This window comes from Anabrus simplex, unplaced genomic scaffold, assembly GCF_040414725.1.
Source record: "Anabrus simplex isolate iqAnaSimp1 unplaced genomic scaffold, ASM4041472v1 ctg00000130.1, whole genome shotgun sequence".
Lineage (NCBI taxonomy): Eukaryota > Metazoa > Arthropoda > Insecta > Orthoptera > Tettigoniidae > Anabrus > Anabrus simplex.
The window spans coordinates 1-26,921 of NW_027130079.1; the positions used below are offsets into that span (position 1 = coordinate 1).

At 45.1% G+C, this 26,921-nt stretch overlaps 20 non-coding genes and 3 pseudogenes across 20 annotated transcripts; 13 read left to right on the forward strand and 10 right to left on the reverse strand.

The window, feature by feature from the left end:
• The first annotated feature begins 135 nt into the window (after window positions 1–135).
• Window positions 136–323, forward strand: LOC137503500 (U2 spliceosomal RNA). The gene has a single exon (XR_011019183.1). It is a non-coding gene; the product is annotated as a U2 spliceosomal RNA (small nuclear RNA).
• Window positions 324–1,184: 861 nt separating this feature from the next.
• Window positions 1,185–1,346, reverse strand: LOC137503541 (U1 spliceosomal RNA). The gene has a single exon (XR_011019211.1). It is a non-coding gene; the product is annotated as a U1 spliceosomal RNA (small nuclear RNA).
• A 591-nt stretch (window positions 1,347–1,937) lies between these two features.
• LOC137503475 (U2 spliceosomal RNA) lies at window positions 1,938–2,130 on the forward strand. The gene has a single exon (XR_011019158.1). It is a non-coding gene; the product is annotated as a U2 spliceosomal RNA (small nuclear RNA).
• Window positions 2,131–2,992: 862 nt separating this feature from the next.
• LOC137503542 (U1 spliceosomal RNA) lies at window positions 2,993–3,154 on the reverse strand. Its single transcript, XR_011019212.1, has one exon. It is a non-coding gene; the product is annotated as a U1 spliceosomal RNA (small nuclear RNA).
• Window positions 3,155–3,745: 591 nt separating this feature from the next.
• On the forward strand, window positions 3,746–3,951 carry LOC137503507 (U2 spliceosomal RNA; annotated as a pseudogene).
• A 142-nt stretch (window positions 3,952–4,093) lies between these two features.
• On the forward strand, window positions 4,094–4,268 carry LOC137503502 (U2 spliceosomal RNA; annotated as a pseudogene).
• Window positions 4,269–5,129: 861 nt separating this feature from the next.
• LOC137503543 (U1 spliceosomal RNA) lies at window positions 5,130–5,291 on the reverse strand. The gene has a single exon (XR_011019213.1). It is a non-coding gene; the product is annotated as a U1 spliceosomal RNA (small nuclear RNA).
• Window positions 5,292–5,882: 591 nt separating this feature from the next.
• On the forward strand, window positions 5,883–6,075 carry LOC137503476 (U2 spliceosomal RNA). The gene has a single exon (XR_011019159.1). It is a non-coding gene; the product is annotated as a U2 spliceosomal RNA (small nuclear RNA).
• Window positions 6,076–6,936: 861 nt separating this feature from the next.
• LOC137503544 (U1 spliceosomal RNA) lies at window positions 6,937–7,098 on the reverse strand. The gene has a single exon (XR_011019214.1). It is a non-coding gene; the product is annotated as a U1 spliceosomal RNA (small nuclear RNA).
• Window positions 7,099–9,175: 2,077 nt separating this feature from the next.
• On the forward strand, window positions 9,176–9,368 carry LOC137503477 (U2 spliceosomal RNA). Its single transcript, XR_011019160.1, has one exon. It is a non-coding gene; the product is annotated as a U2 spliceosomal RNA (small nuclear RNA).
• Window positions 9,369–10,229: 861 nt separating this feature from the next.
• On the reverse strand, window positions 10,230–10,391 carry LOC137503545 (U1 spliceosomal RNA). Its single transcript, XR_011019215.1, has one exon. It is a non-coding gene; the product is annotated as a U1 spliceosomal RNA (small nuclear RNA).
• A 6,892-nt stretch (window positions 10,392–17,283) lies between these two features.
• On the forward strand, window positions 17,284–17,472 carry LOC137503501 (U2 spliceosomal RNA). The gene has a single exon (XR_011019184.1). It is a non-coding gene; the product is annotated as a U2 spliceosomal RNA (small nuclear RNA).
• An 861-nt stretch (window positions 17,473–18,333) lies between these two features.
• Window positions 18,334–18,495, reverse strand: LOC137503547 (U1 spliceosomal RNA). Its single transcript, XR_011019217.1, has one exon. It is a non-coding gene; the product is annotated as a U1 spliceosomal RNA (small nuclear RNA).
• A 591-nt stretch (window positions 18,496–19,086) lies between these two features.
• Window positions 19,087–19,290, forward strand: LOC137503506 (U2 spliceosomal RNA; annotated as a pseudogene).
• A 142-nt stretch (window positions 19,291–19,432) lies between these two features.
• LOC137503496 (U2 spliceosomal RNA) lies at window positions 19,433–19,622 on the forward strand. The gene has a single exon (XR_011019179.1). It is a non-coding gene; the product is annotated as a U2 spliceosomal RNA (small nuclear RNA).
• Window positions 19,623–20,483: 861 nt separating this feature from the next.
• Window positions 20,484–20,645, reverse strand: LOC137503548 (U1 spliceosomal RNA). The gene has a single exon (XR_011019218.1). It is a non-coding gene; the product is annotated as a U1 spliceosomal RNA (small nuclear RNA).
• A 591-nt stretch (window positions 20,646–21,236) lies between these two features.
• LOC137503478 (U2 spliceosomal RNA) lies at window positions 21,237–21,429 on the forward strand. The gene has a single exon (XR_011019161.1). It is a non-coding gene; the product is annotated as a U2 spliceosomal RNA (small nuclear RNA).
• Window positions 21,430–22,291: 862 nt separating this feature from the next.
• On the reverse strand, window positions 22,292–22,453 carry LOC137503549 (U1 spliceosomal RNA). Its single transcript, XR_011019219.1, has one exon. It is a non-coding gene; the product is annotated as a U1 spliceosomal RNA (small nuclear RNA).
• Window positions 22,454–23,044: 591 nt separating this feature from the next.
• On the forward strand, window positions 23,045–23,237 carry LOC137503479 (U2 spliceosomal RNA). Its single transcript, XR_011019162.1, has one exon. It is a non-coding gene; the product is annotated as a U2 spliceosomal RNA (small nuclear RNA).
• Window positions 23,238–24,098: 861 nt separating this feature from the next.
• On the reverse strand, window positions 24,099–24,260 carry LOC137503550 (U1 spliceosomal RNA). The gene has a single exon (XR_011019220.1). It is a non-coding gene; the product is annotated as a U1 spliceosomal RNA (small nuclear RNA).
• Window positions 24,261–24,851: 591 nt separating this feature from the next.
• LOC137503480 (U2 spliceosomal RNA) lies at window positions 24,852–25,044 on the forward strand. The gene has a single exon (XR_011019163.1). It is a non-coding gene; the product is annotated as a U2 spliceosomal RNA (small nuclear RNA).
• An 860-nt stretch (window positions 25,045–25,904) lies between these two features.
• Window positions 25,905–26,066, reverse strand: LOC137503551 (U1 spliceosomal RNA). Its single transcript, XR_011019221.1, has one exon. It is a non-coding gene; the product is annotated as a U1 spliceosomal RNA (small nuclear RNA).
• A 591-nt stretch (window positions 26,067–26,657) lies between these two features.
• Window positions 26,658–26,850, forward strand: LOC137503481 (U2 spliceosomal RNA). The gene has a single exon (XR_011019164.1). It is a non-coding gene; the product is annotated as a U2 spliceosomal RNA (small nuclear RNA).
• Window positions 26,851–26,921: the final 71 nt, after the last annotated feature.

Consider the following 26,921-nt stretch of genomic DNA (forward strand, 5'->3'; position numbering starts at 1 on the left):
ACTATATATTTTTCTCTCTTTGTACATACAAATATATTTTTATATATTAATGCGGCCACACCAAGAAGACATAGACTTTGAACTGATAACGGCCAGTTATGACAAATTTATCTACTCTTAAACTACGCTTGAAATGTAAATTTTATTATTTGTGAATAAAACACTTTAATCTGTTCTTATCAGCTTAATATCTGATACGTCGTGCATCGCACGACCAGAATATTAAACTTATTTTTGGAAATCGACGGAGTGCTAGGGGCTTGCTCCACCTCTGTCACGGGTTGGCCCGGCATTGCAGTACAGTCGGGATCGGCCCACCCTAAAAGAAAAAAGCAAAAATAAGTTCAATATTCTGGTACTTGTTCATTTTATTACTTGTTTATTAAAATGTTGTATTATAATAATAATAATAATATTATTATTATTATGTATCGATGTAAGATATGTACTGTGGCCTATGTCTTTGTTTATTTCCTTGTATGTTTGTTGGTCTGACTTTTTTCTCACTACTGTAATGTTAAACACGTATTCTGTGTACCCTAATTATTATAATGTTATGTATATATGTATGTATGTATGTATGTATGTATGTATGTATGTATGTAATAATAAAATATGTATGTTTGTGGTTGTTTTTCATTGTCACCACTCCTGCCCTCAAGCTCTTGTGGGTAAGTCACCAAATAATAATAATAATAATAATAATTATTATTATTATTATTATTATTATAATAATAAGAAGAAGCTCTTGTAATGGTCGCGGACATAGGTTCATACTTATTTATGCATGTATGTCTGTCTCTCCGTCTCTCTCTGTGTGTGTGTGTGTGTGTGTGTGTGAGAGAGAGAGAGAGAGACGTTTACCTTGCAGGGGAAGACAAAATAGTCAAAACACTCGTCCCTATCGGAATAGTCAGTAAAGTGGGAGGGAGGATGTATTTCTTTCTTTTTCTTTTTTTTTTTTTTTTTAAGGGTAACCCCCGCTCTGCTACGTTATGAGAAAGGACCTTTCCGTAACTTAGCAACAGGAGTATACCCTCATGCACCGTACAGCTCAAGGACATTGTTCGGAAGTTTCAGCAAAACAAGGGAAAGTGTAAAAATCACAAGCTTTATTTCTCTTCACTAAACAATTACCAAAACGAACCCCTTCGTCACAAATTTTTGTTTCTTTACTAAAAAGTCCGGGACAGCGCGAACGCAGTCCCGACTACCAAAAATTACGCGCCCGAGATACCCACATTTGGGGTATTCGCAGGGGTCAACCCAAGCGAAGTGCAATGCAAGGGCCTCACCCTGGGGGAACCGCCTTGTTGATCACGGTAACCCCTACGCCAGGTAAGTATGACGAGCCCCGGTTATACGACTTGCCAAACCTATAAGGGGCCGCATATCGACAGGGGGAGCCTACAGCCTCTCCTCTATGCCCCATTTTACCAACGGTCAAAAGCGGCGACTTCCCTCGGACGAACACCACTACCCTGCACTTTCGGTTCAAACTACTCGCAGCCCTCTCCATCTCGACACTCGGTTCACTGCTACCCCTGAGTATGGCGTCAAATGGGCCTAGGCAACGGACCACGCCGTCCGCACCTCTGCTTCCTCAAACCGCCAACAGAGCGCGCGGGTGTCACAAACAGTCAAATGGGACAGGCTCCTTTCTTCTTCTCCTCAGCAGATGGCTCCTCACGCAACTCTCGGACGCCATTCTACCCTTACCTGTACTACTACTCCGCACTATGCGATGCCGTGTGACCTTGGGACTATTGCTCAACTACCACCCCTAGCGCCTCCACAAGCCCAAGACGATACAAAGAGTACTACAAGTTTCCCGCCAATTTCTACTTTCGCAACGTCCTTCCGGGGTAAGATGGCGTGTGTACCTCGCCTAGGCACCCCTTTGGACTACTATCAAACGCTTTTTGCGTCGCGACGCTATCGCTTCTCGGCCTCTTGGCTAAGATCAAAGTGTAGTATCTGTTCTTATCAGCTTAATATCTGATACGTCGTGCATCGCACGACCAGAATATTAAACTTATTTTTGGAAATCGACGGAGTGCTAGGGGCTTGCTCCACCTCTGTCACGGGTTGGCCCGGCATTGCAGTACAGTCGGGATCGGCCCACCCTAAAAGAAAAAAGCAAAAATAAGTTCAATATTCTGGTACTTGTTCATTTTATTACTTGTTTATTAAAATGTTGTATTATAATAATAATAATAATATTATTATTATTATGTATCGATGTAAGATATGTACTGTGGCCTATGTCTTTGTTTATTTCCTTGTATGTTTGTTGGTCTGACTTTTTTCTCACTACTGTAATGTTAAACACGTATTCTGTGTACCCTAATTATTATAATGTTATGTATATATGTATGTATGTATGTATGTATGTATGTATGTATGTATGTAATAATAAAATATGTATGTTTGTGGTTGTTTTTCATTGTCACCACTCCTGCCCTCAAGCTCTTGTGGGTAAGTCACCAAATAATAATAATAATAATAATATATTATTATTATTATTATTATTATTATAATAATAAGAAGAAGCTCTTGTAATGGTCGCGGACATAGGTTCATACTTATTTATGCATGTATGTCTGTCTCTCCGTCTCTCTCTGTGTGTGTGTGTGTGTGTGTGTGTGAGAGAGAGAGAGAGAGACGTTTACCTTGCAGGGGAAGACAAAATAGTCAAAACACTCGTCCCTATCGGAATAGTCAGTAAAGTGGGAGGGAGGATGTATTTCTTTCTTTTTCTTTTTTTTTTTTTTTTTAAGGGTAACCCCCGCTCTGCTACGTTATGAGAAAGGACCTTTCCGTAACTTAGCAACAGGAGTATACCCTCATGCACCGTACAGCTCAAGGACATTGTTCGGAAGTTTCAGCAAAACAAGGGAAAGTGTAAAAATCACAAGCTTTATTTCTCTTCACTAAACAATTACCAAAACGAACCCCTTCGTCACAAATTTTTGTTTCTTTACTAAAAAGTCCGGGACAGCGCGAACGCAGTCCCGACTACCAAAAATTACGCGCCCGAGATACCCACATTTGGGGTATTCGCAGGGGTCAACCCAAGCGAAGTGCAATGCAAGGGCCTCACCCTGGGGGAACCGCCTTGTTGATCACGGTAACCCCTACGCCAGGTAAGTATGACGAGCCCCGGTTATACGACTTGCCAAACCTATAAGGGGCCGCATATCGACAGGGGGAGCCTACAGCCTCTCCTCTATGCCCCATTTTACCAACGGTCAAAAGCGGCGACTTCCCTCGGACGAACACCACTACCCTGCACTTTCGGTTCAAACTACTCGCAGCCCTCTCCATCTCGACACTCGGTTCACTGCTACCCCTGAGTATGGCGTCAAATGGGCCTAGGCAACGGACCACGCCGTCCGCACCTCTGCTTCCTCAAACCGCCAACAGAGCGCGCGGGTGTCACAAACAGTCAAATGGGACAGGCTCCTTTCTTCTTCTCCTCAGCAGATGGCTCCTCACGCAACTCTCGGACGCCATTCTACCCTTACCTGTACTACTACTCCGCACTATGCGATGCCGTGTGACCTTGGGACTATTGCTCAACTACCACCCCTAGCGCCTCCACAAGCCCAAGACGATACAAAGAGTACTACAAGTTTCCCGCCAATTTCTACTTTCGCAACGTCCTTCCGGGGTAAGATGGCGTGTGTACCTCGCCTAGGCACCCCTTTGGACTACTATCAAACGCTTTTTGCGTCGCGACGCTATCGCTTCTCGGCCTCTTGGCTAAGATCAAAGTGTAGTATCTGTTCTTATCAGCTTAATGCTGTTATAGTCACCTTAATGGGGGCTTCGTGCCGGTGGTGTCGAACGGAACTATGCTTTGACTTGGCCTAGAGCGGGTACAACCCATGGGCGAAGTTTGTCATCGGTTCGGTATCCATTGCGTGTTACCGGATTTGACAAACCAAGGGGGAATGGCCACCCCAGGGCCATATACCAGCCCCGATGACGCCTATGTCGCTAATACCCCAGGCCAAAACCTATTTTTGACTGGGGTGACCAATCGGCATAGTGGATGACATCTTCGCTCTTGGTTGAACAGACCGAGCAAACATTTTTTTGAAAAACATACTCTGTTCTTATCAGCTTAATATCTGATACGTCGTGCATCGCACGACCAGAATATTAAACTTATTTTTGGAAATCGACGGAGTGCTAGGGGCTTGCTCCACCTCTGTCACGGGTTGGCCCGGCATTGCAGTACAGTCGGGATCGGCCCACCCTAAAAGAAAAAAGCAAAAATAAGTTCAATATTCTGGTACTTGTTCATTTTATTACTTGTTTATTAAAATGTTGTATTATAATAATAATAATAATATTATTATTATTATGTATCGATGTAAGATATGTACTGTGGCCTATGTCTTTGTTTATTTCCTTGTATGTTTGTTGGTCTGACTTTTTTCTCACTACTGTAATGTTAAACACGTATTCTGTGTACCCTAATTATTATAATGTTATGTATATATGTATGTATGTATGTATGTATGTATGTATGTATGTATGTAATAATAAAATATGTATGTTTGTGGTTGTTTTTCATTGTCACCACTCCTGCCCTCAAGCTCTTGTGGGTAAGTCACCAAATAATAATAATAATAATAATAATTATTATTATTATTATTATTATTATAATAATAAGAAGAAGCTCTTGTAATGGTCGCGGACATAGGTTCATACTTATTTATGCATGTATGTCTGTCTCTCCGTCTCTCTCTGTGTGTGTGTGTGTGTGTGTGTGTGAGAGAGAGAGAGAGAGACGTTTACCTTGCAGGGGAAGACAAAATAGTCAAAACACTCGTCCCTATCGGAATAGTCAGTAAAGTGGGAGGGAGGATGTATTTCTTTCTTTTTCTTTTTTTTTTTTTTTTTAAGGGTAACCCCCGCTCTGCTACGTTATGAGAAAGGACCTTTCCGTAACTTAGCAACAGGAGTATACCCTCATGCACCGTACAGCTCAAGGACATTGTTCGGAAGTTTCAGCAAAACAAGGGAAAGTGTAAAAATCACAAGCTTTATTTCTCTTCACTAAACAATTACCAAAACGAACCCCTTCGTCACAAATTTTTGTTTCTTTACTAAAAAGTCCGGGACAGCGCGAACGCAGTCCCGACTACCAAAAATTACGCGCCCGAGATACCCACATTTGGGGTATTCGCAGGGGTCAACCCAAGCGAAGTGCAATGCAAGGGCCTCACCCTGGGGGAACCGCCTTGTTGATCACGGTAACCCCTACGCCAGGTAAGTATGACGAGCCCCGGTTATACGACTTGCCAAACCTATAAGGGGCCGCATATCGACAGGGGGAGCCTACAGCCTCTCCTCTATGCCCCATTTTACCAACGGTCAAAAGCGGCGACTTCCCTCGGACGAACACCACTACCCTGCACTTTCGGTTCAAACTACTCGCAGCCCTCTCCATCTCGACACTCGGTTCACTGCTACCCCTGAGTATGGCGTCAAATGGGCCTAGGCAACGGACCACGCCGTCCGCACCTCTGCTTCCTCAAACCGCCAACAGAGCGCGCGGGTGTCACAAACAGTCAAATGGGACAGGCTCCTTTCTTCTTCTCCTCAGCAGATGGCTCCTCACGCAACTCTCGGACGCCATTCTACCCTTACCTGTACTACTACTCCGCACTATGCGATGCCGTGTGACCTTGGGACTATTGCTCAACTACCACCCCTAGCGCCTCCACAAGCCCAAGACGATACAAAGAGTACTACAAGTTTCCCGCCAATTTCTACTTTCGCAACGTCCTTCCGGGGTAAGATGGCGTGTGTACCTCGCCTAGGCACCCCTTTGGACTACTATCAAACGCTTTTTGCGTCGCGACGCTATCGCTTCTCGGCCTCTTGGCTAAGATCAAAGTGTAGTATCTGTTCTTATCAGCTTAATATCTGATACGTCGTGCATCGCACGACCAGAATATTAAACTTATTTTTGGAAATCGACGGAGTGCTAGGGGCTTGCTCCACCTCTGTCACGGGTTGGCCCGGCATTGCAGTACAGTCGGGATCGGCCCACCCTAAAAGAAAAAAGCAAAAATAAGTTCAATATTCTGGTACTTGTTCATTTTATTACTTGTTTATTAAAATGTTGTATTATAATAATAATAATAATATTATTATTATTATGTATCGATGTAAGATATGTACTGTGGCCTATGTCTTTGTTTATTTCCTTGTATGTTTGTTGGTCTGACTTTTTTCTCACTACTGTAATGTTAAACACGTATTCTGTGTACCCTAATTATTATAATGTTATGTATATATGTATGTATGTATGTATGTATGTATGTATGTATGTATGTAATAATAAAATATGTATGTTTGTGGTTGTTTTTCATTGTCACCACTCCTGCCCTCAAGCTCTTGTGGGTAAGTCACCAAATAATAATAATAATAATAATAATTATTATTATTATTATTATTATTATAATAATAAGAAGAAGCTCTTGTAATGGTCGCGGACATAGGTTCATACTTATTTATGCATGTATGTCTGTCTCTCCGTCTCTCTCTGTGTGTGTGTGTGTGTGTGTGTGTGAGAGAGAGAGAGAGAGACGTTTACCTTGCAGGGGAAGACAAAATAGTCAAAACACTCGTCCCTATCGGAATAGTCAGTAAAGTGGGAGGGAGGATGTATTTCTTTCTTTTTCTTTTTTTTTTTTTTTTTAAGGGTAACCCCCGCTCTGCTACGTTATGAGAAAGGACCTTTCCGTAACTTAGCAACAGGAGTATACCCTCATGCACCGTACAGCTCAAGGACATTGTTCGGAAGTTTCAGCAAAACAAGGGAAAGTGTAAAAATCACAAGCTTTATTTCTCTTCACTAAACAATTACCAAAACGAACCCCTTCGTCACAAATTTTTGTTTCTTTACTAAAAAGTCCGGGACAGCGCGAACGCAGTCCCGACTACCAAAAATTACGCGCCCGAGATACCCACATTTGGGGTATTCGCAGGGGTCAACCCAAGCGAAGTGCAATGCAAGGGCCTCACCCTGGGGGAACCGCCTTGTTGATCACGGTAACCCCTACGCCAGGTAAGTATGACGAGCCCCGGTTATACGACTTGCCAAACCTATAAGGGGCCGCATATCGACAGGGGGAGCCTACAGCCTCTCCTCTATGCCCCATTTTACCAACGGTCAAAAGCGGCGACTTCCCTCGGACGAACACCACTACCCTGCACTTTCGGTTCAAACTACTCGCAGCCCTCTCCATCTCGACACTCGGTTCACTGCTACCCCTGAGTATGGCGTCAAATGGGCCTAGGCAACGGACCACGCCGTCCGCACCTCTGCTTCCTCAAACCGCCAACAGAGCGCGCGGGTGTCACAAACAGTCAAATGGGACAGGCTCCTTTCTTCTTCTCCTCAGCAGATGGCTCCTCACGCAACTCTCGGACGCCATTCTACCCTTACCTGTACTACTACTCCGCACTATGCGATGCCGTGTGACCTTGGGACTATTGCTCAACTACCACCCCTAGCGCCTCCACAAGCCCAAGACGATACAAAGAGTACTACAAGTTTCCCGCCAATTTCTACTTTCGCAACGTCCTTCCGGGGTAAGATGGCGTGTGTACCTCGCCTAGGCACCCCTTTGGACTACTATCAAACGCTTTTTGCGTCGCGACGCCATCGCTCTTCCAACTTCGGAAACCGATCTATGCCACTTTTTACTACGGCTAGGGAACACTCCAGTCTCCAATTCGTACCCTAGCCGTGACAAGAAAGCATAATCAGGCCAAGACACCAAACTGGAAGTCGGCCTCCCTCCAACATGCCCAACTGCATAATTCCTGGCGTAGATCACTCCTTCACCGACGCTGCCTTATTCGGGTACCTCAAAAACAAAGGAGTACCAGTATTAAACCTAAGCCGTATTCTGGTGGATTTTATACCCACCGACCGAGTCCTGATCCAACTTCCCACAGAAGAAGCTGTCCAAAATGCCATAAGAAGGGGCATCTACATAAATGGAAGACCACACTACGCAGAACCATGCCCAGCCTACATGGAAAATGACTTCGAACCGATCCCGAGAGCCCAGCCACCCCAGCAACTCCAACCTCCATTACCACGGCCACCACCTCCATACACCCCTCCACGCTATCCGTTGACCTATCCGCACACCACCACAACTACCACTATCACCACCACCATTGCTACCTCTCCCCTCCGCCCCACCACCCCCATAACTTCCACAGTGATGACACACTCCTCACCCATAATGATGTCCCCTCAACCCACCAAGCAGCCTGATCCAGTAAACCTACAGCCCGAAGAAGAAGACGCCACCAGCGTCACCATGGAAACTAGAAGAGCAACACCACCACCAGCTCCCGAGTCCAACGAAGCAACTCCGCCGACACCACCACCAGCGCCTCAGTCCATTGCCAGTTGCGTTATTAGAGGAATCAATCCAGCCATTCCACAGGAAATCATCACACAGGAACTTCAGCGATCGGGACTCAACCTGAAGAAAGCAGCCAGGATCCACAACACGGCCGGGCCCACCTACATGGTGCGGCTCCTTCTCCACCAACCCGAAGATGCTCAAAGACTAATACAGCAAGGGATTCAGCTCTTCGGAAAACAGCACCGGGTGGAACCCTCTCGCTCTAACCCTCAACCATCCACCCGCCCTAACACCAACCCACCCCGGAACCAACCCCGCCTCCCCCACCATCGCAGCCCACCTACTAACTCTAACCTTCTCGTCCTACTACTCACTTCCCTTGTTAACATCACCTCCTTCTATCAACAAACCATTCACCTTCTCCTATCCAACAACAATACTATTAATTAAAATCTGTGTAACTTGTAAACCAATACTGTAATCATCCAAAATTTGTAAATCTGTACTGTAATCTTCCAAAATTGTAAACCATTGTAACAAGAACCAATAAAAAGCAAAAGAGCAGATGCTACACCCTTAGCAAAGAGGCCAATCCCCCACATCACCAAATAAAAGCACCCTCCCTCTCTCTCATTTAACCAATTAAATCCCCAAACCCCGCTGAATCTCCTGGCCAGAGAGAAGGCGTTACCTTCTAGGTGGCCCGCCCCTCCCCTTCGGGGAGGGGAATGAAAACATCCCCCTTGGTCCTTGGTCGCGACGCTATCGCTTCTCGGCCTCTTGGCTAAGATCAAAGTGTAGTATCTGTTCTTATCAGCTTAATATCTGATACGTCGTGCATCGCACGACCAGAATATTAAACTTATTTTTGGAAATCGACGGAGTGCTAGGGGCTTGCTCCACCTCTGTCACGGGTTGGCCCGGCATTGCAGTACAGTCGGGATCGGCCCACCCTAAAAGAAAAAAGCAAAAATAAGTTCAATATTCTGGTACTTGTTCATTTTATTACTTGTTTATTAAAATGTTGTATTATAATAATAATAATAATATTATTATTATTATGTATCGATGTAAGATATGTACTGTGGCCTATGTCTTTGTTTATTTCCTTGTATGTTTGTTGGTCTGACTTTTTTCTCACTACTGTAATGTTAAACACGTATTCTGTGTACCCTAATTATTATAATGTTATGTATATATGTATGTATGTATGTATGTATGTATGTATGTATGTATGTAATAATAAAATATGTATGTTTGTGGTTGTTTTTCATTGTCACCACTCCTGCCCTCAAGCTCTTGTGGGTAAGTCACCAAATAATAATAATAATAATAATAATAATTATTATTATTATTATTATTATAATAATAAGAAGAAGCTCTTGTAATGGTCGCGGACATAGGTTCATACTTATTTATGCATGTATGTCTGTCTCTCCGTCTCTCTCTGTGTGTGTGTGTGTGTGTGTGTGTGAGAGAGAGAGAGAGAGACGTTTACCTTGCAGGGGAAGACAAAATAGTCAAAACACTCGTCCCTATCGGAATAGTCAGTAAAGTGGGAGGGAGGATGTATTTCTTTCTTTTTCTTTTTTTTTTTTTTTTTAAGGGTAACCCCCGCTCTGCTACGTTATGAGAAAGGACCTTTCCGTAACTTAGCAACAGGAGTATACCCTCATGCACCGTACAGCTCAAGGACATTGTTCGGAAGTTTCAGCAAAACAAGGGAAAGTGTAAAAATCACAAGCTTTATTTCTCTTCACTAAACAATTACCAAAACGAACCCCTTCGTCACAAATTTTTGTTTCTTTACTAAAAAGTCCGGGACAGCGCGAACGCAGTCCCGACTACCAAAAATTACGCGCCCGAGATACCCACATTTGGGGTATTCGCAGGGGTCAACCCAAGCGAAGTGCAATGCAAGGGCCTCACCCTGGGGGAACCGCCTTGTTGATCACGGTAACCCCTACGCCAGGTAAGTATGACGAGCCCCGGTTATACGACTTGCCAAACCTATAAGGGGCCGCATATCGACAGGGGGAGCCTACAGCCTCTCCTCTATGCCCCATTTTACCAACGGTCAAAAGCGGCGACTTCCCTCGGACGAACACCACTACCCTGCACTTTCGGTTCAAACTACTCGCAGCCCTCTCCATCTCGACACTCGGTTCACTGCTACCCCTGAGTATGGCGTCAAATGGGCCTAGGCAACGGACCACGCCGTCCGCACCTCTGCTTCCTCAAACCGCCAACAGAGCGCGCGGGTGTCACAAACAGTCAAATGGGACAGGCTCCTTTCTTCTTCTCCTCAGCAGATGGCTCCTCACGCAACTCTCGGACGCCATTCTACCCTTACCTGTACTACTACTCCGCACTATGCGATGCCGTGTGACCTTGGGACTATTGCTCAACTACCACCCCTAGCGCCTCCACAAGCCCAAGACGATACAAAGAGTACTACAAGTTTCCCGCCAATTTCTACTTTCGCAACGTCCTTCCGGGGTAAGATGGCGTGTGTACCTCGCCTAGGCACCCCTTTGGACTACTATCAAACGCTTTTTGCGTCGCGACGCGGGATCAACTCAACACCTGTATTTTTTTCGGCTGGGGTGCCCTCAACTCAAAAATCGCAACCCAGTCGGCCCACACAAGCAGAAATAGGCAGACTCCTAGTTGGTTGTCGCCTCCCCACAAAATCATGTATTATCTCTCCCTCATCACAGGTGTAGAAACCAGCCTATCAGAACATGTCATCAGGACCCAATTACGGAAAGCCGGCCTCCGAGTCTACGATGTCCGCAGACTCCTGGACAGCGCTACTTCTCAACCGTCTACGCAAGTCCTGGTCTACCTTAGAAATGACGTTGACGCATCAGTTATGGAAGTCGACGGAGCAAGAATAAACAACAGGATATACACAGTGGTACCAACACCGGACTATATAATGCAGCAACTGGATGAAAACCCCAACACTCTTCCCACTGTCATAGAAAATCAACCCGCAACCCAGGAACCCCCACCACCTCCCTCCGCCATTTCGTCCATATCAATAACCACTACCACTACTACCATCACTACCTCGGCCATCACTCCTACCCACACCTCTATCATTACTACCACCACTTCCATGCACCCCTCTCCCATAATGTCAATACCCATCACCCCCCTCAGTCCCTCACAACCTAGCACCCAGCAATCCCCTGTCAACAGAGTAGACGCAACCATCACACCTCAAGAAGAAACAACGCCCAACCAAGTAGAACCAACCAGCACTGCTCAGCCAGTCATACAACAAGAAGAAGCAACTGCCACTCCACCAGCACCCCAGCAGCCAGCACCGAGTTGTGTCATCCGGGGCATTGACCCTTCAATAACCACAAGCGACATCCTCGAGCAACTCAAAACAGCAGGCATCCCAGCCCTCAGAGCATTCAGAATATTCAACAGGAACGGCCCGACATACATGGTCCGCATCCATCTCCCTGCTGAAGAAGATGTACACCACCTCGTCACCACCGGCGTCCGAGTCAACTCTCAGTACCACCGAGTAGAGCAGTCCCGCTCCCCACCCCCACCCACCCGTATACCTTCTAACAACTCCCACCGCCGCCCACGCCCACCGCCACCCCCAACCCCACCACCAGTCATCCATCCACCCATTCCTCAAACCAACTACTTTATACCACCCCTCCCAATACTAGACCTTCTCCGACTATTAGCCACCTCCATCACCAACATCACAACAACCCTCCACTTCCTAACATCCCAAACCTACCTTAACACCACGTCCAACCCGCAACAATACCACCACTTTATGTAAAATCTCATTGTAATCTCTATATGTATCTGTAATCTCATTTATATTGTAAACCAAACATGTATTGTAACAAAATGTATCTTTAGTAAAAATTCAATAAAAAGCACAAGAGCAGGTACTGCACCCTTAGCCAGGAGGCCAAACACCCCCACCTCACAAAAACCTAACACCGCCCCTCTCTAACTTCAAACCACTCCAAATCCCCGAACCCCGCCAAATCTCCTGGCCAGAGAGAAGGCGTTACCTTCTAGGTGGCCCGCCCCTCCCCTTCGGGGAGGGGAATGAAAACATCCCCCTTGGTTGGTCGCGACGCTATCGCTTCTCGGCCTCTTGGCTAAGATCAAAGTGTAGGAGGCCGTGAAGATCTTGTGTAGTTTCGCTCTGTGATTTTAGTGTGCTTTCTACGTGATCTTGGTGTTATTTCATAGTTTCCAGGGAGTATTTGTGTAGTTTTAAGTGTCTTCTATTGCGTTTAGTGTTATCTTGTTCGTGTGTGGTGGTTTTATTTATCTTTTAAGGGTTTAAATTGGTTTATTTTGCTTGCCCTAAGTCCGCCATATTCTTTGTTTACATTAAATTCCATAGATAACTTGCGTTGCTTAGGAACTCGCTTGTCCTAAGAGTCTCCCTTTTTGGTTTAATTTCAGATACCATGGAAACTATGAATTAGATGGTGCACTAAAGGTGTTGCTAAGTTACCTAGCAGCCGGACCATTAAGGCAGCCATTGCCTTGCCTGGTAGTGCACTCCACCCGCACGAGGTTGCCTGGTAACGGCCTTCGACTTTGATATTCCAACTACATGATGCTGTGGTCTGTATTGTATCGTTCTTTTTCACTATAATTTTTATTTCTTTTACTTTATGAGTGATTTCCAGGATCGTGCTAATGATGTTCACCCAGATGATGACATTCTCCTTCCTGTGCGGCGCCGGGAAGCTACTCTGATTGTCCGCCATCCACCTGCGGACTTTTTTGACTGTACTGAATTTAATTGCAGGTCCACGTTCAAAGCCAAGGACTGGACGGCCACACGGAGGTCCCTGGAGAGGCACTTGGAGCGGAACCATGGCATCCGTATCACTTCTACAATTAATATTTGTTGTAAATGTAGTAGTGAGTTAGGCCTCCGTCCTACAAGTCACTCGTGTAGATCTTCTACTCCACAGGCATTACGGCGTGCACGTGAAAGTGTTACCATCTTCGCCTATGCCTGCAAGGAGTGTGAGAAGACGTTCCCGACCACCGGGGGACTTAGGAACCATCTGCAGTGGCACCGGGACCAGCAACTACGCAGTCAGAATGAGGTGGCCCTCCCGAAGCCGGCTACGAGGAAAACAAGGAGAACGAGAGGTGGTGGTGGCCAAGCTCCAGATCGGGTTGATGATCCAGCTGTGCCCGCACCGGTGATGGCAGATCGGGTTGATGATCCTGCTGTGCCCGCACCGGTGGTTGCTGTACGGGTTGACGATCCAGCTGTGCCCGCACCGGTGGTTGCAGTACGGGTTGATGATCCTGCTGTGCCCGCACCGGTGACTTCTGATCGGGTTGATGATCCAGCTGAGCCCGCACCGAGGACTGAGGAACGGGTAGACGATCCAGCTGTGCCCGCACCGGAACAGGCTGTGGTCCCTGCTGTGCCTGCTACGGAACGGGCTGTAGTTCGAGCTGTGCCCGCACCAATCCCGAGCCCATCCAATCTTGTGGACATCGGGTCGGGCGACGTTCCTGTGGCTCTGCCTCCACAGAAGGGCTGTGTTGGAGACAGCCACCCGGTGCCGACAATGTCTGGGCCGGCCACGGCTCCCTCAGTTGACTCCATTATTGGTCATGATGATGATCTTATTTTGAATACCACTCCTGATATTGACTTTATGATCAGTAACTCAGATAATTCCATCTCCTTTGAGACTGATTCAATGATGAGGGAGTTGCGTGGTACACCTCCCGAGTCCCTGACTCTCCAATCTTCCTGTGCCACCGAGGAGAACGCCTTGCCTCGAGAGGGTTTAGACCCTTTGGTTGATATTGAGATTGTTCAAGATCCCATCGGTGACGATCAGCCAGGCCAGGAAGATATTGCTATTATTGATGTGGATGATAAGTCACCTCTCCATATCCATGTTCCGGCGTTAGATGCTATACTTCGGGAAGGAATCTCCCATACCAACTGGCAGAGATTTGAAGGGATTCTATGTAAAGTCACCGAGGATGCTCAAAATATTGTTAAAATCCCTATTCACCAAGGCGACTCATCTCAGAAGAAAAAGGACCCCGACGACCCGAAGTATATTCAATCTTTATACAGGAACAATAGAAGGAAAGCAGTGCGGCTTATCCTCGGAGAGGACGGGCGGAGGTGTAACATCGATAACGAGATTGTGACTGCCCACTTCAAGAAAACTGCTGAAAGTAAAAGGAGCGACTTATCAGACTTTAATTCTCGGCCACCAGAGAATACTCCTTGCGTGAACACCTCTAGGATCACGCCTATAGAAGTTCAAAGTCGCCTCCAAAAATGTGAAAACACAGCTCCAGGGGACGACCGTCTAACTTATAAACACTGGAAGATGGTTGATCCAGCCTGTACACTGCTGGCTCGAATTTTTAACATCTGCATGAAATATGAAAAGATCCCCAGCGACTGGAAGAAATCAGTCACAATCTTAATTTATAAGAAAGGTGATCCGCAGGACATTACCAACTGGCGTCCTATTGCCATCATGCGGACTATTTATAAACTATATTCAGGTGTTTTAGCTAAGAGGATTACCACCTGGATGATGGATAATAAAATTCTAGCGCCAGCGCAGAAGGGTTTTCTGCCACATGACGGAGTTTTTGAGCATAACTTCACGCTCAAAACAAAATTTGATAAAGCAAGATGTGAGAAAGGACAGTTCTTGGCAGCTTGGCTGGACTTCTCAAATGCATTTGGCTCCGTGCCGCACGACGCTATCTTTGCGGCGCTTGACAGAAGTGGTGCTGGCGCTAAATTGAAGAAGATAATTAAGGATATGTATACGGGCTCTTCCACCCGTGTACAGACTTGCAATGGGGTCACAGAAAATATTTCCATCGAGTGTGGTGTAAGACAAGGTTGCCCAATGAGCGGTCTTCTCTTCAACCTTGTGATTGACCCCATTATAAGAAGTATTCAGAGCGAGAACTCAGAACATCAGATTCTCGCTTATGCTGATGACATTGTCCTTTTGTCAGACGATCCGACGAAACTGCAAGATAATATTAATGTCATCGATACTTTATCCAAGAAAATTAACATCAAACTAAAAGCATCGAAGTCCTTCAGTTTACATCTGTCTGGAGAGACCCCAGTTGGAACGAGAAATTCTGTGTTTAAAATAGGAGATGAAGAAATTAGAGCACTTCAAGATGGTGAATTTGAAAAGTTCCTGGGGAAACCGGTTGGATTCCACATCTCATCCAACACCAAGGAGCTTGCTGATGTCATCTTAATTGCACAGAAGTTACTACAATCTAAGCTAGCTCCTTGGCAACGAATTGATGCCTTGAAGGCCTTTTTCTATCCTTCATTACAATTTATAATGAGGAATGCACAACACAATAAGGGTGAGTGGTCGAAACTTGACAGTTTTATTAAGGCCGAAGTAAAGAAGACCTTATACTTATCTCAAGAGGCCTCTAACGACTACCTCTATGGCCCTACTAAGTCAGGATGCATTGGGTTGCCTGTAGCAGAAAATGATTCCGACTTCCATCTCATCGATAATGCTTTTAAGCTGTTAACCTCTACTGATCGGTGCACTGCTGAGCTTGCACTAGAGGACCTCAAGATCTTGGTCCAGAAGAGGATTGGAAGACCAACTAGAGATGATGATCTTTCTGCGTACTTGAATGGCAACAATGAAGGTGAGTTCAGACGGAACTCTAATCCTCTTCAATCCGTCTGGACTCAAGCTAGAAAGGCATCGGCGAGAAACCAAGTCACATGGAAAATGGAGGACTTCGTCCCAAGCATTAAAATCAATGATAAGACCTTGTACGGTAATGACCGTCATAAGGTGCTGAAGACCCTCAGAACAAACCTTCAGTCGAAGCACCTTAATAGACTGGTCAATTTGCCCAATCAAGGAAAAGTTATGGATTGCGTAGCCGCTGACTCATCCAGCTCCCACTTCTTGAGGACCGGTCTGTACACCAGATTTGCAGACTGGAGATTTATCCACCGAGCTAGGCTAAACCTTCTACCGCTCAATGGGAGTCGCCGATCTACATCTGATGGCAACAAGAAGTGTAGGAGATGCGGTTACGAAAATGAAACCCTGCCTCATGTAGCCAATCATTGCATGAGATACTCTGCACTCTATCAGCAGAGACACAATGCTGTAGTCAACAGGGTTAAAAGGGCAGCCGCTACAAGGTTCAATATCCTCAGTGAGAACCAGGTGGTACACGACAACTTACGACCAGACCTGGTTATCGTCAAAAACGGAAAAGCTCTCATTTTGGATATATCAATCCCATTTGATAATAGAAGATCTGCTTTTGAAGATGCCAGACAGGCCAAAAGAGAGAAATACGCTACCTTGGCGACGGCTCTTCGTGCTCGTTTTGAATCGGTGGAGATTGATGCCATCTTAGTTGGGTCTTTGGGATCTTGGGACCCAGCTAATGACAAAGTGCTGCGTTCCATCTGCAGCAAAAGATACCTGAATCTCTTCAAGAAACTATGTGTGTCGGACACAATTAGCTTCACTCGCGACATCTATGTGGAGCACATCACCGGTGTCCGACAGAGATGACCAAGTACCCTGACTGGGGTTTTCCCACGGTTTCCCTCAGCCTCTCAAGGTGAATACCGGGGTAGTAAGGTCACATGAGGCCGTGGTTGTGACAGTGAGGCAGAAAGAGACTGCTTTACCGATTATGACGGACTACAGCGATGTAGTGAGTTTGTAGTGTGTGTAGTGAAGTGCAGTATAGTGTAGTGATCATAATATAAAAGAACAGTCCTGGACATTTTTATGCCAGTTTTTATATTATGGAATTGTTGTGTAGTTTGTTATTTTCTTTGTAAATTTTCTTAAAACATTGTTTAATAAAAAAAAAATTTCTGTTCTTATCAGCTTAATATCTGATACGTCGTGCATCGCACGACCAGAATATTAAACTTATTTTTGGAAATCGACGGAGTGCTAGGGGCTTGCTCCACCTCTGTCACGGGTTGGCCCGGCATTGCAGTACAGTCGGGATCGGCCCACCCTAAAAGAAAAAAGCAAAAATAAGTTCAATATTCTGGTACTTGTTCATTTTATTACTTGTTTATTAAAATGTTGTATTATAATAATAATAATAATATTATTATTATTATGTATCGATGTAAGATATGTACTGTGGCCTATGTCTTTGTTTATTTCCTTGTATGTTTGTTGGTCTGACTTTTTTCTCACTACTGTAATGTTAAACACGTATTCTGTGTACCCTAATTATTATAATGTTATGTATATATGTATGTATGTATGTATGTATGTATGTATGTATGTATGTAATAATAAAATATGTATGTTTGTGGTTGTTTTTCATTGTCACCACTCCTGCCCTCAAGCTCTTGTGGGTAAGTCACCAAATAATAATAATAATAATAATAATTATTATTATTATTATTATTATTATAATAATAAGAAGAAGCTCTTGTAATGGTCGCGGACATAGGTTCATACTTATTTATGCATGTATGTCTGTCTCTCCGTCTCTCTCTGTGTGTGTGTGTGTGTGTGTGTGTGAGAGAGAGAGAGAGAGACGTTTACCTTGCAGGGGAAGACAAAATAGTCAAAACACTCGTCCCTATCGGAATAGTCAGTAAAGTGGGAGGGAGGATGTATTTCTTTCTTTTTCTTTTTTTTTTTTTTTTTAAGGGTAACCCCCGCTCTGCTACGTTATGAGAAAGGACCTTTCCGTAACTTAGCAACAGGAGTATACCCTCATGCACCGTACAGCTCAAGGACATTGTTCGGAAGTTTCAGCAAAACAAGGGAAAGTGTAAAAATCACAAGCTTTATTTCTCTTCACTAAACAATTACCAAAACGAACCCCTTCGTCACAAATTTTTGTTTCTTTACTAAAAAGTCCGGGACAGCGCGAACGCAGTCCCGACTACCAAAAATTACGCGCCCGAGATACCCACATTTGGGGTATTCGCAGGGGTCAACCCAAGCGAAGTGCAATGCAAGGGCCTCACCCTGGGGGAACCGCCTTGTTGATCACGGTAACCCCTACGCCAGGTAAGTATGACGAGCCCCGGTTATACGACTTGCCAAACCTATAAGGGGCCGCATATCGACAGGGGGAGCCTACAGCCTCTCCTCTATGCCCCATTTTACCAACGGTCAAAAGCGGCGACTTCCCTCGGACGAACACCACTACCCTGCACTTTCGGTTCAAACTACTCGCAGCCCTCTCCATCTCGACACTCGGTTCACTGCTACCCCTGAGTATGGCGTCAAATGGGCCTAGGCAACGGACCACGCCGTCCGCACCTCTGCTTCCTCAAACCGCCAACAGAGCGCGCGGGTGTCACAAACAGTCAAATGGGACAGGCTCCTTTCTTCTTCTCCTCAGCAGATGGCTCCTCACGCAACTCTCGGACGCCATTCTACCCTTACCTGTACTACTACTCCGCACTATGCGATGCCGTGTGACCTTGGGACTATTGCTCAACTACCACCCCTAGCGCCTCCACAAGCCCAAGACGATACAAAGAGTACTACAAGTTTCCCGCCAATTTCTACTTTCGCAACGTCCTTCCGGGGTAAGATGGCGTGTGTACCTCGCCTAGGCACCCCTTTGGACTACTATCAAACGCTTTTTGCGTCGCGACGCTATCGCTTCTCGGCCTCTTGGCTAAGATCAAAGTGTAGTATCTGTTCTTATCAGCTTAATGCTGATAGCCACCTTAATGGGGGCTTCGTGCCGGTGGTGTCGAGCGGAACTATGCTTTGACTTGGCCTAGAGCGGGTTTAACCCATGGGCGAAGTTTGTCATCGGTTCGGTATCCATCGCGTGTTACCGGATTTGACAAACCAAGGGGGAATGGCCACCCCAGGGCCATATACCAGCCCCGATGACGCCTATGTCGCTAATACCCCAGGCCAAAACTTCATTTTGACTGGGGTGACCAATCGGCATAGTGGATGACATCTTCGCTCTTGGTTGAACAGACCGAGCAAATATTTTTTTTGAAACACCTTTTTTGAAACAAGAAATCTGTTCTTATCAGCTTAATATCTGATACGTCGTGCATCGCACGACCAGAATATTAAACTTATTTTTGGAAATCGACGGAGTGCTAGGGGCTTGCTCCACCTCTGTCACGGGTTGGCCCGGCATTGCAGTACAGTCGGGATCGGCCCACCCTAAAAGAAAAAAGCAAAAATAAGTTCAATATTCTGGTACTTGTTCATTTTATTACTTGTTTATTAAAATGTTGTATTATAATAATAATAATAATATTATTATTATTATGTATCGATGTAAGATATGTACTGTGGCCTATGTCTTTGTTTATTTCCTTGTATGTTTGTTGGTCTGACTTTTTTCTCACTACTGTAATGTTAAACACGTATTCTGTGTACCCTAATTATTATAATGTTATGTATATATGTATGTATGTATGTATGTATGTATGTATGTATGTATGTAATAATAAAATATGTATGTTTGTGGTTGTTTTTCATTGTCACCACTCCTGCCCTCAAGCTCTTGTGGGTAAGTCACCAAATAATAATAATAATAATAATAATTATTATTATTATTATTATTATTATAATAATAAGAAGAAGCTCTTGTAATGGTCGCGGACATAGGTTCATACTTATTTATGCATGTATGTCTGTCTCTCCGTCTCTCTCTGTGTGTGTGTGTGTGTGTGTGTGTGAGAGAGAGAGAGAGAGACGTTTACCTTGCAGGGGAAGACAAAATAGTCAAAACACTCGTCCCTATCGGAATAGTCAGTAAAGTGGGAGGGAGGATGTATTTCTTTCTTTTTCTTTTTTTTTTTTTTTTTAAGGGTAACCCCCGCTCTGCTACGTTATGAGAAAGGACCTTTCCGTAACTTAGCAACAGGAGTATACCCTCATGCACCGTACAGCTCAAGGACATTGTTCGGAAGTTTCAGCAAAACAAGGGAAAGTGTAAAAATCACAAGCTTTATTTCTCTTCACTAAACAATTACCAAAACGAACCCCTTCGTCACAAATTTTTGTTTCTTTACTAAAAAGTCCGGGACAGCGCGAACGCAGTCCCGACTACCAAAAATTACGCGCCCGAGATACCCACATTTGGGGTATTCGCAGGGGTCAACCCAAGCGAAGTGCAATGCAAGGGCCTCACCCTGGGGGAACCGCCTTGTTGATCACGGTAACCCCTACGCCAGGTAAGTATGACGAGCCCCGGTTATACGACTTGCCAAACCTATAAGGGGCCGCATATCGACAGGGGGAGCCTACAGCCTCTCCTCTATGCCCCATTTTACCAACGGTCAAAAGCGGCGACTTCCCTCGGACGAACACCACTACCCTGCACTTTCGGTTCAAACTACTCGCAGCCCTCTCCATCTCGACACTCGGTTCACTGCTACCCCTGAGTATGGCGTCAAATGGGCCTAGGCAACGGACCACGCCGTCCGCACCTCTGCTTCCTCAAACCGCCAACAGAGCGCGCGGGTGTCACAAACAGTCAAATGGGACAGGCTCCTTTCTTCTTCTCCTCAGCAGATGGCTCCTCACGCAACTCTCGGACGCCATTCTACCCTTACCTGTACTACTACTCCGCACTATGCGATGCCGTGTGACCTTGGGACTATTGCTCAACTACCACCCCTAGCGCCTCCACAAGCCCAAGACGATACAAAGAGTACTACAAGTTTCCCGCCAATTTCTACTTTCGCAACGTCCTTCCGGGGTAAGATGGCGTGTGTACCTCGCCTAGGCACCCCTTTGGACTACTATCAAACGCTTTTTGCGTCGCGACGCTATCGCTTCTCGGCCTCTTGGCTAAGATCAAAGTGTAGTATCTGTTCTTATCAGCTTAATATCTGATACGTCGTGCATCGCACGACCAGAATATTAAACTTATTTTTGGAAATCGACGGAGTGCTAGGGGCTTGCTCCACCTCTGTCACGGGTTGGCCCGGCATTGCAGTACAGTCGGGATCGGCCCACCCTAAAAGAAAAAAGCAAAAATAAGTTCAATATTCTGGTACTTGTTCATTTTATTACTTGTTTATTAAAATGTTGTATTATAATAATAATAATAATATTATTATTATTATGTATCGATGTAAGATATGTACTGTGGCCTATGTCTTTGTTTATTTCCTTGTATGTTTGTTGGTCTGACTTTTTTCTCACTACTGTAATGTTAAACACGTATTCTGTGTACCCTAATTATTATAATGTTATGTATATATGTATGTATGTATGTATGTATGTATGTATGTATGTATGTAATAATAAAATATGTATGTTTGTGGTTGTTTTTCATTGTCACCACTCCTGCCCTCAAGCTCTTGTGGGTAAGTCACCAAATAATAATAATAATAATAATAATTATTATTATTATTATTATTATTATAATAATAAGAAGAAGCTCTTGTAATGGTCGCGGACATAGGTTCATACTTATTTATGCATGTATGTCTGTCTCTCCGTCTCTCTCTGTGTGTGTGTGTGTGTGTGTGTGTGAGAGAGAGAGAGAGAGACGTTTACCTTGCAGGGGAAGACAAAATAGTCAAAACACTCGTCCCTATCGGAATAGTCAGTAAAGTGGGAGGGAGGATGTATTTCTTTCTTTTTCTTTTTTTTTTTTTTTTTTAAGGGTAACCCCCGCTCTGCTACGTTATGAGAAAGGACCTTTCCGTAACTTAGCAACAGGAGTATACCCTCATGCACCGTACAGCTCAAGGACATTGTTCGGAAGTTTCAGCAAAACAAGGGAAAGTGTAAAAATCACAAGCTTTATTTCTCTTCACTAAACAATTACCAAAACGAACCCCTTCGTCACAAATTTTTGTTTCTTTACTAAAAAGTCCGGGACAGCGCGAACGCAGTCCCGACTACCAAAAATTACGCGCCCGAGATACCCACATTTGGGGTATTCGCAGGGGTCAACCCAAGCGAAGTGCAATGCAAGGGCCTCACCCTGGGGGAACCGCCTTGTTGATCACGGTAACCCCTACGCCAGGTAAGTATGACGAGCCCCGGTTATACGACTTGCCAAACCTATAAGGGGCCGCATATCGACAGGGGGAGCCTACAGCCTCTCCTCTATGCCCCATTTTACCAACGGTCAAAAGCGGCGACTTCCCTCGGACGAACACCACTACCCTGCACTTTCGGTTCAAACTACTCGCAGCCCTCTCCATCTCGACACTCGGTTCACTGCTACCCCTGAGTATGGCGTCAAATGGGCCTAGGCAACGGACCACGCCGTCCGCACCTCTGCTTCCTCAAACCGCCAACAGAGCGCGCGGGTGTCACAAACAGTCAAATGGGACAGGCTCCTTTCTTCTTCTCCTCAGCAGATGGCTCCTCACGCAACTCTCGGACGCCATTCTACCCTTACCTGTACTACTACTCCGCACTATGCGATGCCGTGTGACCTTGGGACTATTGCTCAACTACCACCCCTAGCGCCTCCACAAGCCCAAGACGATACAAAGAGTACTACAAGTTTCCCGCCAATTTCTACTTTCGCAACGTCCTTCCGGGGTAAGATGGCGTGTGTACCTCGCCTAGGCACCCCTTTGGACTACTATCAAACGCTTTTTGCGTCGCGACGCTATCGCTTCTCGGCCTCTTGGCTAAGATCAAAGTGTAGTATCTGTTCTTATCAGCTTAATATCTGATACGTCGTGCATCGCACGACCAGAATATTAAACTTATTTTTGGAAATCGACGGAGTGCTAGGGGCTTGCTCCACCTCTGTCACGGGTTGGCCCGGCATTGCAGTACAGTCGGGATCGGCCCACCCTAAAAGAAAAAAGCAAAAATAAGTTCAATATTCTGGTACTTGTTCATTTTATTACTTGTTTATTAAAATGTTGTATTATAATAATAATAATAATATTATTATTATTATGTATCGATGTAAGATATGTACTGTGGCCTATGTCTTTGTTTATTTCCTTGTATGTTTGTTGGTCTGACTTTTTTCTCACTACTGTAATGTTAAACACGTATTCTGTGTACCCTAATTATTATAATGTTATGTATATATGTATGTATGTATGTATGTATGTATGTATGTATGTATGTAATAATAAAATATGTATGTTTGTGGTTGTTTTTCATTGTCACCACTCCTGCCCTCAAGCTCTTGTGGGTAAGTCACCAAATAATAATAATAATAATAATTATTATTATTATTATTATTATTATTATAATAATAAGAAGAAAGCTCTTGTAATGGTCGCGGACATAGGTTCATACTTATTTATGCATGTATGTCTGTCTCTCCGTCTCTCTCTGTGTGTGTGTGTGTGTGTGTGTGTGAGAGAGAGAGAGAGAGACGTTTACCTTGCAGGGGAAGACAAAATAGTCAAAACACTCGTCCCTATCGGAATAGTCAGTAAAGTGGGAGGGAGGATGTATTTCTTTCTTTTTCTTTTTTTTTTTTTTTTTAAGGTAACCCCCGCTCTGCTACGTTATGAGAAAGGACCTTTCCGTAACTTAGCAACAGGAGTATACCCTCATGCACCGTACAGCTCAAGGACATTGTTCGGAAGTTTCAGCAAAACAAGGGAAAGTGTAAAAATCACAAGCTTTATTTCTCTTCACTAAACAATTACCAAAACGAACCCCTTCGTCACAAATTTTTGTTTCTTTACTAAAAAGTCCGGGACAGCGCGAACGCAGTCCCGACTACCAAAAATTACGCGCCCGAGATACCCACATTTGGGGTATTCGCAGGGGTCAACCCAAGCGAAGTGCAATGCAAGGGCCTCACCCTGGGGGAACCGCCTTGTTGATCACGGTAACCCCTACGCCAGGTAAGTATGACGAGCCCCGGTTATACGACTTGCCAAACCTATAAGGGGCCGCATATCGACAGGGGGAGCCTACAGCCTCTCCTCTATGCCCCATTTTACCAACGGTCAAAAGCGGCGACTTCCCTCGGACGAACACCACTACCCTGCACTTTCGGTTCAAACTACTCGCAGCCCTCTCCATCTCGACACTCGGTTCACTGCTACCCCTGAGTATGGCGTCAAATGGGCCTAGGCAACGGACCACGCCGTCCGCACCTCTGCTTCCTCAAACCGCCAACAGAGCGCGCGGGTGTCACAAACAGTCAAATGGGACAGGCTCCTTTCTTCTTCTCCTCAGCAGATGGCTCCTCACGCAACTCTCGGACGCCATTCTACCCTTACCTGTACTACTACTCCGCACTATGCGATGCCGTGTGACCTTGGGACTATTGCTCAACTACCACCCCTAGCGCCTCCACAAGCCCAAGACGATACAAAGAGTACTACAAGTTTCCCGCCAATTTCTACTTTCGCAACGTCCTTCCGGGGTAAGATGGCGTGTGTACCTCGCCTAGGCACCCCTTTGGACTACTATCAAACGCTTTTTGCGTCGCGACGCTATCGCTTCTCGGCCTCTTGGCTAAGATCAAAGTGTAGTATCTGTTCTTATCAGCTTAATATCTGATACGTCGTGCATCGCACGACCAGAATATTAAACTTATTTTTGGAAATCGACGGAGTGCTAGGGGCTTGCTCCACCTCTGTCACGGGTTGGCCCGGCATTGCAGTACAGTCGGGATCGGCCCACCCTAAAAGAAAAAAGCAAAAATAAGTTCAATATTCTGGTACTTGTTCATTTTATTACTTGTTTATTAAAATGTTGTATTATAATAATAATAATAATATTATTATTATTATGTATCGATGTAAGATATGTACTGTGGCCTATGTCTTTGTTTATTTCCTTGTATGTTTGTTGGTCTGACTTTTTTCTCACTACTGTAATGTTAAACACGTATTCTGTGTACCCTAATTATTATAATGTTATGTATATATGTATGTATGTATGTATGTATGTATGTATGTATGTATGTAATAATAAAATATGTATGTTTGTGGTTGTTTTTCATTGTCACCACTCCTGCCCTCAAGCTCTTGTGGGTAAGTCACCAAATAATAATAATAATAATAATAATTATTATTATTATTATTATTATTATAATAATAAGAAGAAGCTCTTGTAATGGTCGCGGACATAGGTTCATACTTATTTATGCATGTATGTCTGTCTCTCCGTCTCTCTCTGTGTGTGTGTGTGTGTGTGTGTGTGAGAGAGAGAGAGAGAGACGTTTACCTTGCAGGGGAAGACAAAATAGTCAAAACACTCGTCCCTATCGGAATAGTCAGTAAAGTGGGAGGGAGGATGTATTTCTTTCTTTTTCTTTTTTTTTTTTTTTTAAGGGTAACCCCCGCTCTGCTACGTTATGAGAAAGGACCTTTCCGTAACTTAGCAACAGGAGTATACCCTCATGCACCGTACAGCTCAAGGACATTGTTCGGAAGTTTCAGCAAAACAAGGGAAAGTGTAAAAATCACAAGCTTTATTTCTCTTCACTAAACAATTACCAAAACGAACCCCTTCGTCACAAATTTTTGTTTCTTTACTAAAAAGTCCGGGACAGCGCGAACGCAGTCCCGACTACCAAAAATTACGCGCCCGAGATACCCACATTTGGGGTATTCGCAGGGGTCAACCCAAGCGAAGTGCAATGCAAGGGCCTCACCCTGGGGGAACCGCCTTGTTGATCACGGTAACCCCTACGCCAGGTAAGTATGACGAGCCCCGGTTATACGACTTGCCAAACCTATAAGGGGCCGCATATCGACAGGGGGAGCCTACAGCCTCTCCTCTATGCCCCATTTTACCAACGGTCAAAAGCGGCGACTTCCCTCGGACGAACACCACTACCCTGCACTTTCGGTTCAAACTACTCGCAGCCCTCTCCATCTCGACACTCGGTTCACTGCTACCCCTGAGTATGGCGTCAAATGGGCCTAGGCAACGGACCACGCCGTCCGCACCTCTGCTTCCTCAAACCGCCAACAGAGCGCGCGGGTGTCACAAACAGTCAAATGGGACAGGCTCCTTTCTTCTTCTCCTCAGCAGATGGCTCCTCACGCAACTCTCGGACGCCATTCTACCCTTACCTGTACTACTACTCCGCACTATGCGATGCCGTGTGACCTTGGGACTATTGCTCAACTACCACCCCTAGCGCCTCCACAAGCCCAAGACGATACAAAGAGTACTACAAGTTTCCCGCCAATTTCTACTTTCGCAACGTCCTTCCGGGGTAAGATGGCGTGTGTACCTCGCCTAGGCACCCCTTTGGACTACTATCAAACGCTTTTTGCGTCGCGACGCTATCGCTTCTCGGCCTCTTGGCTAAGATCAAAGTGTAGTATCTGTTCTTATCAGCTTAATATCTGATACGTCGTGCATCGCACGACCAGAATATTAAACTTATTTTTGGAAATCGACGGAGTGCTAGGGGCTTGCTCCACCTCTGTCACGGGTTGGCCCGGCATTGCAGTACAGTCGGGATCGGCCCACCCTAAAAGAAAAAAGCAAAAATAAGTTCAATATTCTGGTACTTGTTCATTTTATTACTTGTTTATTAAAATGTTGT